An 18975-nucleotide genomic window follows, 5' to 3' on the forward strand; every position below is an offset into this window, starting at 1 on the left:
AGCAAGCTGTTGTTGTTTATGTTCTAATTAGCATTTGATCTCAGTTTATTCATATAAACTTTAAATCCCATTCCAACCAGACATTAGAACAATTCTTTGCAAGAAAAGACTCAACCTCAACAGCTATTTCTTTACTCCGTTCCACTTATTTATTGTTGTTTGTGTGATGAAATGAGGGAGGAGGAAGAATAGTATATTTCTATCATCTGTGCTCCCTCAAGTCTTCTTGTTCAGGGATCACAGTCTAAGGCAGCAATAACTGATTTCCATCTACACTATCCAACTCAGTGTTTTAAATATTTTATCTAAAAATCACAATTTATATTGTTCCACTTCATCCAAGTTTATTTCTCAAAACATTTTCTTCTACCTGGACATCAAGTAAATTAATTTCAAAATTATAAAAGGTAAATGCAATAACATTTTAAGATATTCATAAGAACATAAGAAATAGGAGCAGGAGTAGGCCATCTAGCCCTTCGAGCCTGCCCCGCCATTCAATAAGATCATGGCTGATCTGTTGTGGCTCAGTTCCACTTTCCTGCCCTCTCCCCATAACCCTTAATCCCCTCTCTTATCAAGAACCCATCAACCCGCTTCTTGAAAATATTTAGCGAGGCAGCCTCCACCACTTCAACGGGCAGAGAATTCCAGAGATTCACCACCCTTTGAGTGAAGAAGTTCCTCCTCAACTCCGTTCTAAACCGCCTCCCCTTTATCTTGAGGCTGTGCCCCCTAGTCCTACTGTCTTTTTTGAGCGGGAAGAGTCTCTCCACCTCTATCCTATCCATCCCATTCATCATCTTATACGTCTCAATGAGATCTCCCCTCATTCTTCTAAACTCTAACGAGTACAAGCCTAGTTTATTCAGCCTCTCCTCATAGCTCAATCCCCTCAGCTCCGGTATCAGCCTAGTAAACCTCCTCTGCACTCCCTCCAGGGCCAAAATATCCTTGCGCAGGTGCGGCGCCCAAAACTGCACACAGTACTCCAGCTTCAACTGAGTTGCACTCAGTGTCAGTTTGCTGTTCCATTCTCTGAATGCCCTTGTGTCTCATGAAACCACATGCCTAATGCAGGGATGACATTTCAAGCACTGTGCATGCAGGAATTGCATTTTTAAAATAATACATAAATGCCTCCGTTGCTTTGCCAAATAATAGCTGCTGACATCTGGGCCCTAACTTTACTGAGTTCTTGCTCTCACAAAAACAGGATGGCAGTGTGCACTGAAAACGTCAGGCAGAAGCACATATGACAGTTTACAACTTTTAATTTGAAGCCCTGCAGGAAACTACAGACAGACACTCTACGCTCCGGTACTTGAATGTTTTCCTTCCACAGCTTCTGACATTTAACTAACTACTCCCCCCACCCCTCCCCCGTATGCACCCAAAATCTGACAATCAACTCTGTCATTAAGGCAGTGAATGAATTGGACCTAGGCATGCCTTGCTTTCAATGCACTACCCATCACCCTAACACAAATACCACAATTAGGCTGCAGCCTGTGTGGGCCCAAAGATATGGTTACACTCCCATGGGGCTTCTGAGTTCTGCAAACCTTATGCCTAATTGATCAGTTCTTCTACCTACTAGGTCAGTTAAGAAATGTGACTGGCCACTGTTAGGATCCCTGATCAGACCCCAAGCTTTTGATAAGATTTGGTTAGGGACAAATAATGCCTTGTTTAAAGTAGACAAAGTTTGAGATTCAAAACACTTGTTCATTAATTAAAGCCACAGATTTCATGGGTTTTGAACAAACAAAAATAAACTGTACTTTACAAGCTCAAAGATAAAACAATTTACAATATCCATCTTATACCCTAACTTTAAAAGGTTATTTAATATACATATGAATTAACAGGCAAATTGTGATTGAACACACCACACTACACAACAAGTAGTAGATGTTACCTAAACAGAGTCCATGGATTTCTCATCAACCCAAATGTCTGTGACACTATGGGGCGAATTTTCATGTTCTGCCTGCCATAAGAATCATAACGGGTGAGGGGTGAACCATGGAAATGTCCTTTGACCTTGGGTGGAATTTTCCAGTTTTGGGGCGAGCATGGCCAGAAAAATTCCACCCTATGAATCAACAAATATCACTGAAATTCTGCCTCCTTCACAATGAATTCCCATCTTCACCTTCGAAGATCTAACCTGGGAATTTTCTCCAAAAGTTGCTCCAAGTTGGATGGTATCAATGACAGTCCACCTCACAGGGTTTCAATCACATCTTCTGATTCCCGAGTTTGACTCAACCACCAAAGCACAAGCATAGCTTGACCCTTCAATTACACAAAGCAAAACACTACAGCTCCAGAGATACTTTTGCCTCCACAGTCCATAGAAGAATCACCAACCTTCACTGCCTTTTTGCATCTTCCAAGACTTCTCCTGAGTCTTTTTCATTTACCAGACTCAGACAATATCAGCAATGGCCCACCTTGCAGTATTTCAATCTCATCTTCTGAGATTGCATTCCCCTGGATTCCCACGCATACATTCGCTGACTCACAAATATAACTTCTGATTTTTGGCCATGCCGAGCAGAACAATGCAGCTGCAATGGGGTACCTTTACCCTAATGGCCCTCAGCAACAAGTCACCAAACTTTGGCTGCCTCCATCACTGGACTGATACCTGGAATGAGCGGGATTTCTTATGAGGAAAGGTTGAACAGACTGAGCTTGTATCATAGAACATAGAACGTTACAGCGCAGAACAGGCCCTTCGGCCCACGATGTTGCGCCGACCAGTTACAAAACAATGACCCACTAATCTAAACCAATCCCTTTTCGTCCATAAACCTATCCACGGATCTCTTAAACGCCCCCAAACTAGGCGCATTTACAACTGCAGCAGGCAGGGCATTCCAATCCCTCACCACCCTCTGGGTAAAGAACCTACCCCTGACATCCGTCCTATAACTACCACCCCTTAATTTAAAGCCATGCCCCCTCGTGCTAGATTTCTCCATCAGAGGAAAAAGGCTATTACTATCCACCCTATCTAAACCTCTAATCATCTTATATGTTTCAATAAGATCCCCTCTTAGCCGCCTTCTTTCCAGCGAAAACAACCCCAAATCCCTCAGTCTCTCCTCATAGGACCTCCCCTCCATACCAGGCAACATCCTGATAAACATCCTTTGCACCCTCTCCAAAGCCTCCACATCCTTCCTGTAATGTGGGGACCAGAACTGCACGCAGTACTCCAAGTGCGGCCGCACCAGATTTGTGTACAGTTGCAACATGACGCTGTGACTCCTAAATTCAATCCCCCTACCAATAAACGCCAAGACACCGTATGCCTTCTTAACAACCTTATCTACTTGATTCCCAACTTTCAGGGATCTATGTACACATACACCTAAATCCCTCTGCTCATCCACACTATTCAAAGTCCTCCCGTTAGCCCTATACTCGACACATCTGTTATTCCTACCAAAGTGAATTACCTCACACTTCTCCGCATTAAACTCCATCCGCCACCTCTCGGCCCAGCTCTGCAACCTGTCTAAGTCTCCCTGCAAACTATGACACCCTTCCTCACAATCTACCACACCTCCGACTTTGGTGTCATCAGCAAATTTACTAATCCACCCAACTATACCCTCATCCAGATCATTAATAAAAATTACAAACAGCAGTGGCCCCAAAACAGATCCCTGAGGCACACCACTCGTAACCGAACTCCATGACGAATATTTACCATCAACCACCACCCTCTGTCTCCTATCTGCTAGCCAATTCCTGATCCAATTTCCTAGACTACCCTCAATCCCATACATCTGCATTTTCTGCAGAAGCCTACCATGGTGAACATTGTCAAACTATCCACTGCAGTTTAGAGAGTGAGGATAGATATATACATAAGACCTCAACAAGGTGGATGTGGAAAGGCTATTTCCCCTTGTGGGAGAGTCCAGAACCAGGGGGCACTGTTTTAAAATTAAGGGTGACTCTTTTAGAATGGAGACAAGGGAAAAATGGCTATTTCTCACAAGCTTGTGCATTTTTTGAACCCTATCTCAGAAGGTGATGAAAGTGGGGCAATTGAATATTTTTAAGGCTGAGGTAGATAGATTCAGGGATAGATGGGAATATGGAATTCAAAACACAATCAGATCAGCCATGATCTTATCAAATAGTGGAGCAGGCTCGAGGGGCCTCATTCTGCTTCTATTTCGCACGTTTTTTACTCAAAGCCTGTTCGCCGCAACTACCTTTTTTCTTGTTTGCAGACTGCTTCTTTGCTCCTTTCTTTCCAAATTTATTGGGGCGTCTTGTCCTTGTCCTCTCAGCGGGACTCTTCTTTTGCGACCTCTCCCTGTTTCCTACCTGGGACACTTCCCAGCTGTGGCCCTCTGCTCCTGGTCATCCGACCACAGCTTTCACACTCAAAAACTCAGATGTTCAGAACTACACGCGCAAAAGCTCCGAAGTCCGTCAGGAGTTGAAGTTCCCAAACTCCACTTCTAACTAGATAATTATAGTTTTCATAACACCACACACACAGGCACACATCAAAGACTTACATTTATATACCTTTCAAGATCACAGGGCATCCCTGACCGCTTTACAGCCAATTAAATATTTGGTTTTTTTTAAATTACTATTGTTCTGATGTAGAAAATGCAGCAGCCACTTTGTGCAAAGCAAGCAGCATGAGATAACGACCAGATAATCTGTTTCAGTGATGTTGCTAGGGGGATAAATATTGTCCAGGTCACTGGGGATAACTCTCCGGCTCTTCTTCAAAATAACGCTGGGTGTTCTTTTACATCCACCTGATACAGCAATCGAAGCCTTAGTGTAACATCTCATCCAACATTGTGGCACTCAGTACTGTACTGGAGTATCAAGCTTGATTTTTACACTCAAGTCCTGAGTGCGGTTCGTCACGAATCAGGCTGATGTTACCTGCAGGGGTGTCCCAACTTGTTTGACTGTCCTTTCTCCCACCTTCCCATTTTCTAGCATCCTCCGATAAAAGTGCGTCTAAAGAAAGGCTATGGTTTATGAGTCAGCTCATAGTCATCCACAAACTCTGCGGTTTGTCTGGCGTTTCTAACTTTCTGTTCCTCAACATGAGTTCATAGGGTTCTTCTATTTTTAATGCTTGCACCTACCTATCAAAATGACTTTACTTAACTCTTTCAAATTCAATACATGTCCATCCAGACTGTTTTCTTACTGCTCAAAACTGTTGTCTGCAAGACCCCAATACCAGCTCGTAAGCACTCAATATAGCTCTCTTCACTGCCTCATATTCCCCAGATCTTTCCTCTGACAAAAACACATCCACTTCACTCGCCCTATCTACAAGTTTAGGCCGTAAGAACAGGGTTCAAATGTCTTGTGGCCATTTCAACTGTTTAGCTATTTTCTCAAAAGCATTTAAAAAATGCTTCAGTGTCACTTTATTGAAAATTTGGGGGGTGAGGGAGAGGGGCGCAGAGGTGCTTGTACATTTCTAAACATCTTCACACTCAGCTCCCGTCTGGAACCACTTTACTCCTCTGACTTTTCTGATCTTTCTGTTTCTGTTGCCTGTTTGTGAAGTTAGAAGTTTCTCTCTCTTTCTTCCCTTACGGCTTGTTCCATTTCCTTTCTAAATTCCCTCTCTCATTCTTCTTGATTGCTTTGGAAAAGTTCTCTCCTTTTCCTCTCTTTCACCCTCTTTTTCTTGCATCTTTAATTTCTTCATTGCAATGTCTCCTTGTAATTGAAGGCTAGTTAATTCAATTTCTTCACTCCTCAAAATATTGGTCTGGTTAACCCCTCTCACGCATTTAAATGCATTGCTTTGCTTTCAATTACCTCAGCCTTCCTAGCCCCTGTAGATAAGACTATTTCTAATTTATCTGCCAATTCCATCAATTTGGTTTTCAGCACACCTTTCAAACTTACTAAGGTTATTGTCTACTTCCAGATAATATCAAGCTCGATCAGGAGTCACTTTTACAGCCTTCTTATTTTAACTAACACTTGGTCCCGTGTCCCTCGCTTTCATTATGTTTAAAAAGTCAAAAATCCCCGACACCCCGAGATCCCAGACAAGCCCCCAATTTTCTATCATGACATACTGATGTTACATGCAAGGGTGTCTCAACTTAAAACGCCAATTTATGGTGGCGTATACCTTTTTTGGAATGCTGTGGGGATTCGCATAGAATCCCAGTGAGGAACCAGTCCTGTCAACATATAAACAACTATTAAATATTCATTAATTTAAAAGAAAAGAAAAATGCACAACGTAAAGGATTACAATACTCCAATACACTTAAGTACATGAACTAAATATATACACAATTATGTAGGAAGTATCCCTTGTTCCAAAATATATCTATATTCCTGAATTCACTAAAACATCCCTTTAACAAACAACATCCAAATTCAATAATTCTATAATCACCACACAATACGGGGCTGATGATCAAGTCCGGAAACGTCTCTTCCTGATCCAAAGATATTTAAACTGCCCTTACGAAAGTTTCTTGCAATGCCTTGGCTTTACGACTTAGACTATAGTATCTCCGTGAAGTAAAAGATGTTACAGGACCATTGACAGTGAAGTGGATCCTAACTGCCTGGCTGAGAATCATGGGCTTGATTCTGGTTGTGAGGTGTGGACTAGCCTGTCTGCTTCTGAGGAGGTAAGTTATACTGTTTCTCTTGTTGTTATTTCCAACTCGAAAGTCGGCTATCTACATATCTCGTTTTGTTTTCCTTTTGCTGAGCTTAGCATTTCTATAATCCTGATTCACCCAGTCATTTAGGTAAATGGTTTCTGCTGGGAAACTTAAGACATTTCGTTGGTAGTAATCCATTTCTACTATTACAGCAATTCACATCTAATCATCTTTAGATGCTCTTGTGCCTTTGGAATACCCTGATTACCTTTGGAGGCTTGCCTGTCCCTGGAAATGCTAGCTGTTACTGTTGCTAGGCAGATTTCTATCCTACAGGCCTTTTAAGTTCTTGTTACTGTTGCTGCTAGACAAATCCTTAACACACCTGAAACCGCAAACTATTAACTCACAATATGAGTGTGAACCAACAGAGCCATGGCTGGCACTACAAGTTATCAAGCCCACAATTACTGACTACAGAACTATCCACCCACAATGCCTCATGTACGTGTAATCGAGAATGAATGTGTGTCAACTATTGGTTAGTGAAATCAGTAAATTTGCAAATTTTCAAATATCTGATACCTTTGCTTCCAGAAACATCTGCAACGATCTTTACCACCTCTGCCAGTGAAGATGGTCAGACATCAATTTTCACCAATCTGGTAGTTTGTTTGTAAACAAAATTTTCAAGAACTAATGGACAGATTTTAATGAAACTTAGTTCACAGATAAGAAATTGCCTAAGGAAGAAATGATTAGTTTTTGACAAAAGCACCATACTGGATCCTGGAATTATTTTTAGAAGAATCTGTTAAGATTAGGAGAGAGAACAAATTAAACTTCTTTTAGAATGTTGTTGATTGTTTTATTTAGCGTGTTGTTGATTTTCTCAGCTATTGTGGTACAGTTTGTCATAGCTGTCAAAATATGGCCACAGTCTTTAGAGCAGGTTGTTGGATGTGGATCGGCCTAAAGCCTCCTCAGTGAGATGGAAGCTCATAATAAAAATACTAATTTTTTGAGCTTTACAGCATAGAGCATCAACCAAGTTTGGAATGGCCTCAAGGCAGAGCTGTGTAATTGTAATAACCCTGAATTAATACAATGTGCTGGAGGTACGCACTCCGAGTGTCCTCTTCATTTAAGTAGAATGAAAGAAACATGATACAATCAGACAAGACAGACAGATAAAGATCCCTGCTTGTCCCACAGAACCTTACGAATCACAATTTATGCACTCTGTAATCTTTTCTTAAACAACATGATCTCCAGGAAGGCAAAAATCTAGGCTAAGCAGTTTTGTACACAATCAAATCTATCAAATACTTCTACAACCTCAAAACAATTAAAACCAGTCTTGACTATGGTCCTGAATTCCTAAAGTACTTACCTTTTCTAAGTGGTGATGTACAACCCAACCAGAAAGAGGCCTAGCTCTAGGCTCAACATAGAATCATAGAAACCCCACAGTGCAGAAAGAGGCCACTGGCCCATCAAGTCTGCACTGTCCACAATACCATCCAGGCCCTGCCCCCATATCCCTCCTCATTTACCCACTGATCCCTCTAACCTATGCATCTCACGACACTAAGGGGCAATTTTTTTTAGCAGGGCCAATCCACCTGACCTGCACATCTTTGGACTGTGGGAGGAAATTGGAGCACCCAGAGGAAACCCATGCAGACACGAGGAGAATGTGCAAACTCCACACAGGAATCAAATGCAGATCCTTGGAGCTGCGAAGCAGCAGGGCTAACCACTGTGCTACCATGCCGCCCCATGTTTTAGCTCTTCTTAATAAGTAAGATGGATTATATTGAGAATTAGTCTAGTGATTCTCCTCTGAGTCCTCTCCTAATCCTCAATATCACCCATTATATGAGATGATCAAAGTAGTAAGAAGTATTCCAAGTGAGGCTTGATCAAAGTCTTGCACAAGGACAAAATTGTACACCTCAACTTATTGACCCCCAAAGTAACTCAATAACCTATTTCATCCAGCCATTGCCTCACAGCATTGCTAACGTACCTTTAGAGATCTATGTACTAGAATGTCCAGATCATTTTCGTTCACTGCCTTGTTAACGTTTTTTCCTGTAGCGTATGAATGTTGAACATTTGCGTACCCCACATACATCACACCGTACTTATCCAAATTAAACATCATTTGTCAGTTATGAGCCTAGTCTCCAAATACATTAAGATCCACCTGTAGCAGCCAAACACTTGCACAGATCTTTGTATCATCTGCAATTTTGTCAATCCTGATCATAATAGAAAAGAGCAATGGTGGCAACGCTGATTCCTGCAAGTCACCACTGGTAATCAACATCAAAACAGATCCAAATCATGCCAGCCAGTTTTCAATCTAGCTCAACACACTACCAATGTTATAAGTTTAATCGTGCACAGATGCTTCTTTCATGGTACCTCATCAAAAGTTCTTCTGAAATTCAAAGTTACTCTTTTCCACATCTGTGCAACTGCCTCAAAAATACATCTCAAGTTTGTGAAAGATGGCCCCCTTTAATGAAACCATATAGGAGGTTCCTAAATATATCCCTTTCTGTCCACGCAATTATACATCCCAATGATCCCAGAAATTAATTCAAAACACTTCTTTTTCCTTTTTGCATTATGGTTTTTGGAGGTCCAAACTGTGACACTAATCAAACTGGGATGAAGAACAGTCAGTTGTAGGAGATACTGAAGGGCAAGTACATCTTGGAATCATAACCCAACAATGGTGAATAAGATAAATGGAGGTAGACGCTCTCTCTTTTTACATGCAATGACTACCCATTTTTGTCAGCACCCACCAAACCAACAGCCCATTTTGGATCAAGGATTGACAGCATTTAAAATCTACCTCTGATGACTTTTTCTTGACAAGAGCAAGATAGATCATTTTTGTTCGACTGTATCAAATTGAGTGATTAGCCAAAATTTTGACCATTTTTGAGTTGGCCTGAGAAACAAAACATTGGCAGCCTGGATACAATATCGCAATAATAAAATTAAATAGAAAAAGCCATTAGGCCTATTACATCTCTGCCACTGTTTGCCATGACAAGCAAGTTACCTTATATATATGTATGTATACATATATAACTAAATGTTCATCTCGGTATAAAAACAGAAAACATCGGGAATACTCAACAGATCCAGCTGCAGCTCTGGAGAGAGAAAGTGAGTTAATGTTTCAGGTCAGTGGCCCTTGAACAAAACCCTGACATTGAACTGAACCTGAACAGTTCCAGAATTTGATCGTAATCCTGTGGACAAAAGAAATTATTACATGATAGTAAACCAAAAAAATTACTTAAGCAGACTTGTACATCAACTATCACATCCTGATTCTTAAACACTTTTCTGGTGTTGCAGCACAATAGTGTTTTCTATTGGTCCAGCAAAGGTATTTCAGCAATTACGTAACATCCTCACATATGAGTAAATGTGTGTCTCTTTCCAAAGCAAGCAATTTCCAAATCTACAATCTTCAGGATATTTGTACCATGAATATTAGATTCTATATCCATATGATGTTGTACAGCACTGTTTCGTCTTCAAAAATTAGAAAACGTTTCAACATCTTACTGAAGGAGGAAAGTCTTGGTGCAATGGAACTGATCAGTTGAGGGGTGAAATTTATTATCTTAGAGCACAGAAAGAGCACATTCATCCTGTGTCAGCTCTTTGAAAGGGTCATCACATTTGTTTCGCTCTTTCTCACAGCCCTGGAATTTTTCCCTTTCAAGTATATATTTAATGCATGTAGAACACAGATTCAAACCTGCATTCTATTTAGTATTCTGTCCGAACCACATCAGGTACAGACTGCTGTATGCCTGCAGGAAAAAAAAACAATAATCTGATGAGGAAGCAGTCAACTAATCATTAATACCTTCCAGTGATTGTGTGAGGGGCATGCAAATAATATAACTGGGAGAAAACAGACGGCTAATACACATCCCCCAAAAAATTAAATGAAAAACAGAAAATACATGACAACTGCTCTCCAAATATTGAGAGCAGCTTTCTTGTCGACATCCTGTAACCTCCAATCCTGCAAAGAATACTAAGTGTAAGATTCAATTATATAAGCAGCCCAACTGTAACAATCAAGTTGCTGCCAAATCCAGGCTTTATTTGGCTATACATCAAGTCAACCGTATTTATTACTATATCTCTTCTCTGTTCTAAAGTTACAGCCATTTGATTCTACTCCCAGTGAGGGAAGAGGGGGAAAATAAAATCAATAGTGCGCTTGGGCCCAATTTGGAAACAAATTTGGTTGAGCTCCATCAGTCCTTGGAGTCTGTTCAAGTAGCTGAGCATTGGCTAGCAGCCTATTATAATGCAATTAACTACTTCATTAACAGAAAATCAGAAATGTTTTGGTGGCTTGGGAAAACTACTATAACAAAGATTGTTCTCCAATGCAAAATCCCGTTACAATTATAAAGTTTATAAGACTTATGAGACTGTGGGCTCTAACTTGGGTAAAATGAAGGGATGCACATGACCATTTCTGAAGTTTGCCTGACAGCAAGCCTGGATGGTCTAATTGTTTGAGATTAAAGGAGCCCAAATTGTTTTACTGGGAAGAAGAGTTTACAATTGGAAACAACGACAGCAGTCTGTCTGCTAACAGTGGATAGACTGTGAGTGCCAAAATCCCAGAAAAGTGCTGAGAATAATCGGGTTGTAAACGTTTATACTTTAAACTGTTCATTTAGTTCCAAGATGAAAAATTTTGGTCCTCAAGGATAACTAATCAGCATCTCTACCTGGATACAAGGCCCATGTGATTCATATTACAATGATGATGGACACTGAGATGGGAGGAATACAGAGGAAATTGTAATTTAAGGTTACAGGCTTTTCTAAAATATGACTGAATTTTACAGACAAGTGATGTTCTTTTATCTAACGTGAACCCAAATTCTGCTGTTTCCACCTGCAATAGACCCACATTTGTCCTTGCTAATCTGCGTTTGACAAGGTGCTTCACAAGAGGTTATCGCAGAAGGTAAGGGGGCATGGAGTTGGGGGTAGGGTGTTAGCGTGGATAGAGGATTGGTTGTCAAATAGGAGACAGAGAGTGGGGGTTAATGGGTGCTATTCGGATTGGCGGTTGGTAACTAGTGGAGTGCCCCAGGGGTCGGTTCTGGGGCCTCAGCTATTTACCATTTATATAGATGATCTGGAGGAGGGAACCGAGTGTATGGTGTCGAAATTTGCTGATGACACCAAGATTGGTGGAACGGCAAATTGCGCGGAGGGTGTGGAGAGTCTGCAGAAGGATCTAGATAGGCTGGGCGAATGGGCCAGGAACTGGCAAATGGAATTCAATGTTGGCAACTGCGAGGTGGTCCACTTTGGTAGGAATAATGGTAGGAAGGACTATTACTTACGGGGCGAAAAACTGCAGCAGGTGACGGTGCAGAGGGACCTCAGGGTCCTTGTGCATGAGTCGCAAAAACCCAGCCTGCAGGTGCAGCAGGTGGTCAGGAAGGCGAATGGGATGCTGGCCTTCATCGTGAGGGGGATTGAATATAAAAGTAGGGAGGTCTTGCTGCAGCTGTATAGGGCACTGGTGAGGCCGCAGCTGGAGTACTGTGTGCAGTTTTGGTTGCCGTACTTACGCAAGGATATTTTGGCCTTGGAGGGAGTGCAGAGGAGGTTTACTAGGCTGATACCGGAGTTGAGGGGGTTGAGCTACGAGGAGAGGCTGAATAAACTAGGCTTGTACTCGTTAGAGTTTAGAACAATGAGGGGAGATCTCATTGAGAAGTACAAGATGATGAATGGGATGGATAGGATAGAGGTGGAGAGGCTCTTCCCGCTCAGAAAGGACAGTAGGACTAGGGGGCACAGCCTCAAGATAAAGGGGGGGGCGGTTTAGAACAGAGGTGAGGAGGAACTTCTTCACTCAAAGGGTGGTGAATCTCTGGAATTCTCTGCCCGTTGAGGTGGTGGAGGCTGCCTCGCTAAATATTTTTAAGACGCGGGTTGATGGGTTTTTGATAAGCGAGGGGATTAAGGGTTATGGGGAGAGGGCGGGAATGTGGAACTGAGACACGACAGATCAGCCATGATCTTATTGAATGGCGGGGCAGGCTCGAAGGGCTGGAATTGGCCTACTCCTGCTCCTATTTCTTATGTTCTTATGTTTTCCTTTTCACATACCTAAAGAAGCTTTTACAGTCTGCCTTTCTATTGCTTACTAGCTTGCATTAATGTTGTCTTTTCCCGTTCCTTATTCGTTCCTTGGTCCTTCTTTGCTGGATTCTAAATTGCTCTCAATTACCGGTTTACCACATTTCCTGGCAACTTTATAAGCCACTTCTTTTGATCTCATACAATGTTTAAATTGAATTTATTTTGTTAGCCATGGTTGATTTGCCTTTGCAGTTAGAAACTTGTGTTATAGAGGGATGCATATTTGTTGTTGGCTATGTAATATTTCTTGCTAGTCGACCATCAAAATCTTTTAAAGTATTTTCCCAATCCATCGTGGCCAACTTTCCTCTATTCAGTGTGAACTATATCATTTTCAAAATAATGTAAAAGTCAATCATATTGCGATCACTATTTCCTAAAGGCTCCTTTACAGCAGGGTTATTAATTAGCCCTTTCTCATTACATGCTAGATCTAAAATAATCCAATCCCTTGTTGGTTTTTCAGCATACTGCTCCAGAAACCCATCTCTTACACACTAAGAATTCATCCTCCGCAGCATTTGTGCTAATTCGTTTCACTCAGGTTTATACGTAAATCAAAGTCATCCATTGTTACTGTTTTGCAATTCTTTAGCCATCTTTGTCTTAACAGCTCTTGTTTAAAGTGAAATGTTGAGGTCAATTTTTCATCATACAATTACATCCATCACAACAATTAAACTGCAAAACAGTAAGGTTTACCCATCGCAGAAGGCTTTGTAATCCCTACTTTGCACCCCTTCTCCTCTCCTAAAACCAGAGGCTCATGCTTGGCTATAATTCAACAGGCATAAGGCCAATAACCTTAGGCAAAACACCATTCTTTACGTTCAAGTCCAAGTCCAAGTGTGCATCAGCTGGTTACTGAAGAGTTCAAGGAAAGAGACTGCACGTGAGTCCATTACTGTGATCTCCAAGCACACCAAAATGAATGACATTGAGAAACAATTCGGTTTGACCACAATTCGGTTACGTTCACCTTAGTGATGGAAAGGGATAGGAATGAACCTCGGGCTAGTGGTTTTAGCTGGGGGAAGGGTAATTATGAGGCTATTAGGAGAGAATTAGGAAGCATAGGTTGGACTAGGAGATTACAGGGACTGGGAACGTCTGAAATGTGGAGTTTTTTCAAGGAGCAGCTACTGCGCGTCCGTGATAGGTATGTCCCTGTCAGGCAAGGAGGAATTGGTAGGGCTAGGGAACCGTGGTGCACCAAAAAAGTTTTTTCGTTGGTTAAGAGGAAAAAGGAGGCTTATGTTCGGATGAGACGTGAGGGCTCGGGTAGTGCACTAGAAAACTTTAGATTGGCTAGGAGGGAGTTGAAGAGTGAGCTAAGAAGGGCTAAAAGAGGACATGAGAAGACTTTGGCTGATAGGATTAAGGAGAATCCTAAGGCGTTCTGTAGGTATGTTAAGAACAGAAGGTTGGTTAGGGCAAGATTAGGGCCAGTTATAGACAGCAGAGGGAAGTTATGTGTGGAACCGGAGGAGATTGGAGAGGCATTGAACCAATATTTCTCTTCGGTGTTCACGCAAGGGGACATGGATATAGCTGAGGAGGACACTGGATTGCAGGGGAGTAGAATTGACAGTGTTGCAGTTGATAAGGAGGATGTGCTAGATATTCTGGAGGGTCTGAAAATAGATAAGTCCCCTGGTCCAGATGGGATTTACCCCAGGATTCTCTGGGAGGCAACAGAAGTGATTGCACAGCCTCTGGCTCTGATCTTCAGGTCGTCGTTGGCCTCTGGTATAGTACCGGAAGATTGGAGGTTAGCGAATGTTGTCCCATTGTTTAAGAAGGGGAACAGACACTTCCCCGGGAATTATAGACCGGTGAGTCTCACTTCTGTTGTGGGCAAGGTTTTAGAAAAAATTATTCGGGATAGGATTTATAGTTATTTGGAGAGTAAAGAATTGATTGGAGATAGTCAGCATGGTTTTGTGGCGGGTAGGTCGTGCCTTACTAACCTTATTGAGTTTTTTGAGAAAGTGACCAAAGAGGTGGATGGGGGTAAGGCAGTGGACGTGGTGTATATGGATTTTAGTAAGGCGTTTGATAAGGTTCACCACGGTAGGCTTCTGCAGAAAATGCAGATGTATGGGATTGGGGGTGATCTAGGGAATTGGATCAGGAATTGGCTAGCGGATAGGAGACAGAGGGTGGTGGTTGATGGTAAATATTCATCATGGAGTTCGGTTTCGAGTGGTGTGCCTCAGGGATCTGTTTTGGGGCCACTGCTGTTTGTAATTTTTATTAATGATCTGGATGAGGGTATAGTTGGGTGGATTAGTAAGTTTGCTGATGACACCAAAGTCGGAGGTGTGGTAGATAGTGATGAAGGGTGTCATAGTTTGCAGGAAGACTTAGACAGGTTGCAGAGCTGGGCTGAGAGGTGGCGGATGGAGTTTAATGCGGAGAAGTGTGAGGTAATTCACTTTGGTAGGAATAACAGATGTGTCAAGTATAGGGCTAACGGGAGGACTTTGAATAGTGTGGATGAGCAGAGGGATCTAGGTGTATGTGTACATAGATCCCTGAAAGTTGGGAGTCAAGTAGATAAGGTTGTTAAGAAGGCATACGGTGTCTTGGCGTTTATTGGTAGGGGGATTGAATTTAGGAGTCGCAGCGTCATGTTGCAACTGTACACAACTCTGGTGCGGCCGCACTTGGAGTACTGTGTGCAGTTCTGGTCCCCACATTACAGGAAGGATGTGGAAGCTTTGGAGAGGGTGCAGAGGAGGTTTACCAGGATGTTGCCTGGTATGGAGGGGAGGTCCTATGAGGAGAGGCTGAGGGATTTGGGGTTGTTTTCGCTGGAAAGAAGGCAGCTAAGAGGGGATCTTATTGAAACATATAAGATGATTAGAGGTTTAGATAGGGTGGATAGTAATAGCCTTTTTCCTCTGATGGAGAAACCTAGCACGAGGGGGCATGGCTTTAAATTAAGGGGTGGTAGTTATAGGACGGATGTCAGGGGTAGGTTCTTTACCCAGAGGGTGGTGAGGGATTGGAATGCCCTGCCTGCTGCAGTTGTAAATGCGCCTAGTTTGGGGGCGTTTAAGAGATCCGTGGATAGGTTTATGGACGAGAAGGGATTGGTTTAGGTTAGTGGGTCATTGTTTTGTAACTGGTCGGCGCAACATCGTGGGCCGAAGGGCCTGTTCTGCGCTGTAATGTTCTATGTTCTATGTTAAACCTGGTTGATTTTGTGTCTCCCTCTCCAACCCACATAACATTGAAAGTAATTCCAAACTCCTGATATCCTGCATGTGGCTGAGATTGGATTGCTCAACACCAACCAAGGGTTGAAACTGGAACCTTCCCCATCTGTATGGTTCCATCTTATACTATGCAGTGAATACGAAGTTAGGTGGAAACGCAAGCAATGAGGGAGACATAAAAAAGTTGTAAAGAGATATGGCCATCTTAAGTCAGCAGGTACCAAGGTGGCAGATGCAGAATGATGTGAAGTGGGAGGTTATTCATTTTGGTAGTAAATATATAAAAGTAGAATAATCTTTAAGATAAACTGTTAAATATTAATGTTCAGAGAGACTTGAATGTACTCATACAAGGAACGCAAAGTTTGCATACAGGTACAGTAAGAAATTAAGACAGCACATGTCAGCTGCCATTTTCCCATCCTGCTGTGCTAGTTTTTTAATCCTATGGCGGCTGATTCGTCGGGATTGCATGAGCTTTCTCGCCCCGAGTGCCAGATTTCCAGCAGCATCTGCTCAGTACTGGAAATCGACAGGGAAACATGGAAATGATTTAAATAATTATTACCATATGACTTAAATGAGATTAGCAGGCCTGAGACTGAATTCTCCAGGCCAGCTAGCCTCTCCCATCCCACCACTCCAGCAGGGTTTATTGTAGCTCCTCACTTTCTGGGAACTAGCAGCCCGACCCTGCTAGAGTGAAAGGGGTGGGGTGGGGCAATTTGGGCACCCAGGGGGTCAGGTGATGGGGAAGGGGATTTGGGGGGGGAAGGGGATTTGGGGGGGGAAGGGGATTTGGGGGGGGGAAGGGGATTTGGGGGGGGGAAGGGGATTTGGGGGGGGGAAGGGGATTTGGGGGGGGGAAGGGGATTTGGGGGGGGGGAAGGGGATTTGGGGGGGGGAAGGGGATTTGGGGGGGGGAAGGGGATTTGGGGGGGGGAAGGGGATTTGGGGGGGGGAAGGGGATTTGGGGGGGGGAAGGGGATTTGGGGGGGGGGAAGGGGATTTGGGGGGGGGAAGGGGATTTGGGGGGGGGGAAGGGGATTTGGGGGGGGGGAAGGGGATTTGGGGGGGGGGAAGGGGATTTGGGGGGGGGAAGGGGATTTGGGGGGGGGGAAGGGGATTTGGGGGGGGGAAGGGGATTTGGGGGGGGGAAGGGGATTTGGGGGGGGGAAGGGGATTTGGGGGGGGGAAGGGGATTTGGGGGGGGGGAAGGGGATTTGGGGGGGGGGAAGGGGATTTGGGGGGGGGGAAGGGGATTTGGGGGGGGGGGAAGGGGATTTGGGGGGGGGAAGGGGATTTGGGGGGGGAAGGGGATTTGGGGGGGAAACCCCCTGGACATGGGCATCCTGGCACTGCTAGCCTGAGCCCCTGGCACTGCCCAAGGAGCAAAGTGCGAATGCCAAGGTGGTATTTTGGCACTACCCATCAGGCAATGCCAAGGGGGCAGGGCCTGATGGGCCAAATCGGTGGGGTTGGGGGGTCCTGCTGCCACTCTGCCTAGGGATTGGTTGGGGAAGGAGGTGATTGGGGTGGGGATGGGGGCTGAAGAGATTGGGGCATGCCAGGAATGGTCAGGGAGGCCACTGATCAAGCTGGCCAGCAAAGAGAGAGACTGTCACTGCGGGACCACTGCACATGCGTCGATCTCAGCACTGACAGATCAGCACATGTACAATGGCACACTCAGCACACTGATTTCAGCCTTTCAAGCAGGAATAGGCCTCGCCCCTCAAATTTAATGATATTCACGCTGGTGACCTCTGCAGCGCACAGAGTGCAGGAGATTTTTGTCTGAACACCCACTGATCCAGCTTGAATTACTCCAGTTTCATGTAAATTTGACTTATAGAATTTTTGGGGGAAAATTCCACTTATCATAGAGCTTTGGTGAGACGACTTCTTAAGTACTCTGCATAGGTTTGGGCTTCACACCATGGTTAGATATACTCGCCTTGGAAGCAGTACAGTGAGGGTTCAATAAATTGGCACCTGGAGTGAGGAAGTTGGCCTTTGATGACAGGCTGAGTAAATTGATGTCATACTGTCTGTAGTTTTGAAGAATGAGAGGTGATCTCACTGAAACAGAAGATTTTGAAAGGGTTTGACAGACTAGACATACAAGAGATTATCTTCTCTGGACAGGGAATCTGGAACATAAGGGCACAGCCTCAAGAAAAGGAACAGGTCGTTAAAGACTGAGACACATATCTTAATTGAGAGTTGGGATTGGTTCATTGTTGAGTACATTTAAGAGAGAGACAGACAGATCTTTGATCTCTCAGGTCATTGAGAGATATGGGAGCAAGCAGAAAAGCTGAAATACATCAGCCATGATCACAGTAAATCACAGAGTGGGCTTGAAGGACAAATGGTTCACTTCTGCTCCTAACTCTTTTGTCATGTTCTAACTTAAACCAAATAACCAGCACAAGTACTATAATGTTTAAAAATGTTCTTAAAAATACCTAAGTAATCGAATTAAAAGTTTAGCTTTCTATTTAAGTACCAAAGAAGCAAGCCTTACTCAGGCTCCTACTCACTGCAAAGCTGCAAATTCAACCTGCTGTTCTTAGCAAACTCCAAAGGTTTCAAAGCAAATCCTTCACACATGCACAGGATTACCAAGGAAAACACACACAAACCTATGAGGTCAAAGAGATCATCTTCATAATTCTGCACAGCATCTATCCTGCTTAAATTACTGGTTGGCTATTCCAGAACAGTGCTTAGACAGCAACTCATAAAAGACCTGAGGTCAATTATACTTGCGAGGTGGGCTAGTCTCTTTAGAGCAAGAGCCTTGGTTGTTTTATCTTAACCTTAGCCTAGGAGTGCTTAGGCTACATATTGTACTCCCACAGCACATA

At 43.3% G+C, this 18975-nt stretch overlaps 1 protein-coding gene across 1 annotated transcript in view; it reads right to left on the reverse strand.

Annotated features, from left to right (window-relative positions):
• Window positions 1-18975, reverse strand: part of cachd1 (cache domain containing 1) — a 169902-nt gene that overhangs the window by 77077 nt on the left and 73850 nt on the right. The gene's annotated exons all lie outside the window — the stretch shown is intronic.

Source organism: Carcharhinus amblyrhynchos, chromosome 9, assembly GCF_965287045.1.
Source record: "Carcharhinus amblyrhynchos chromosome 9, sCarAmb.v2.hapA, whole genome shotgun sequence".
In the NCBI taxonomy this organism is placed as follows: Eukaryota; Metazoa; Chordata; class Chondrichthyes; order Carcharhiniformes; family Carcharhinidae; genus Carcharhinus; species Carcharhinus amblyrhynchos.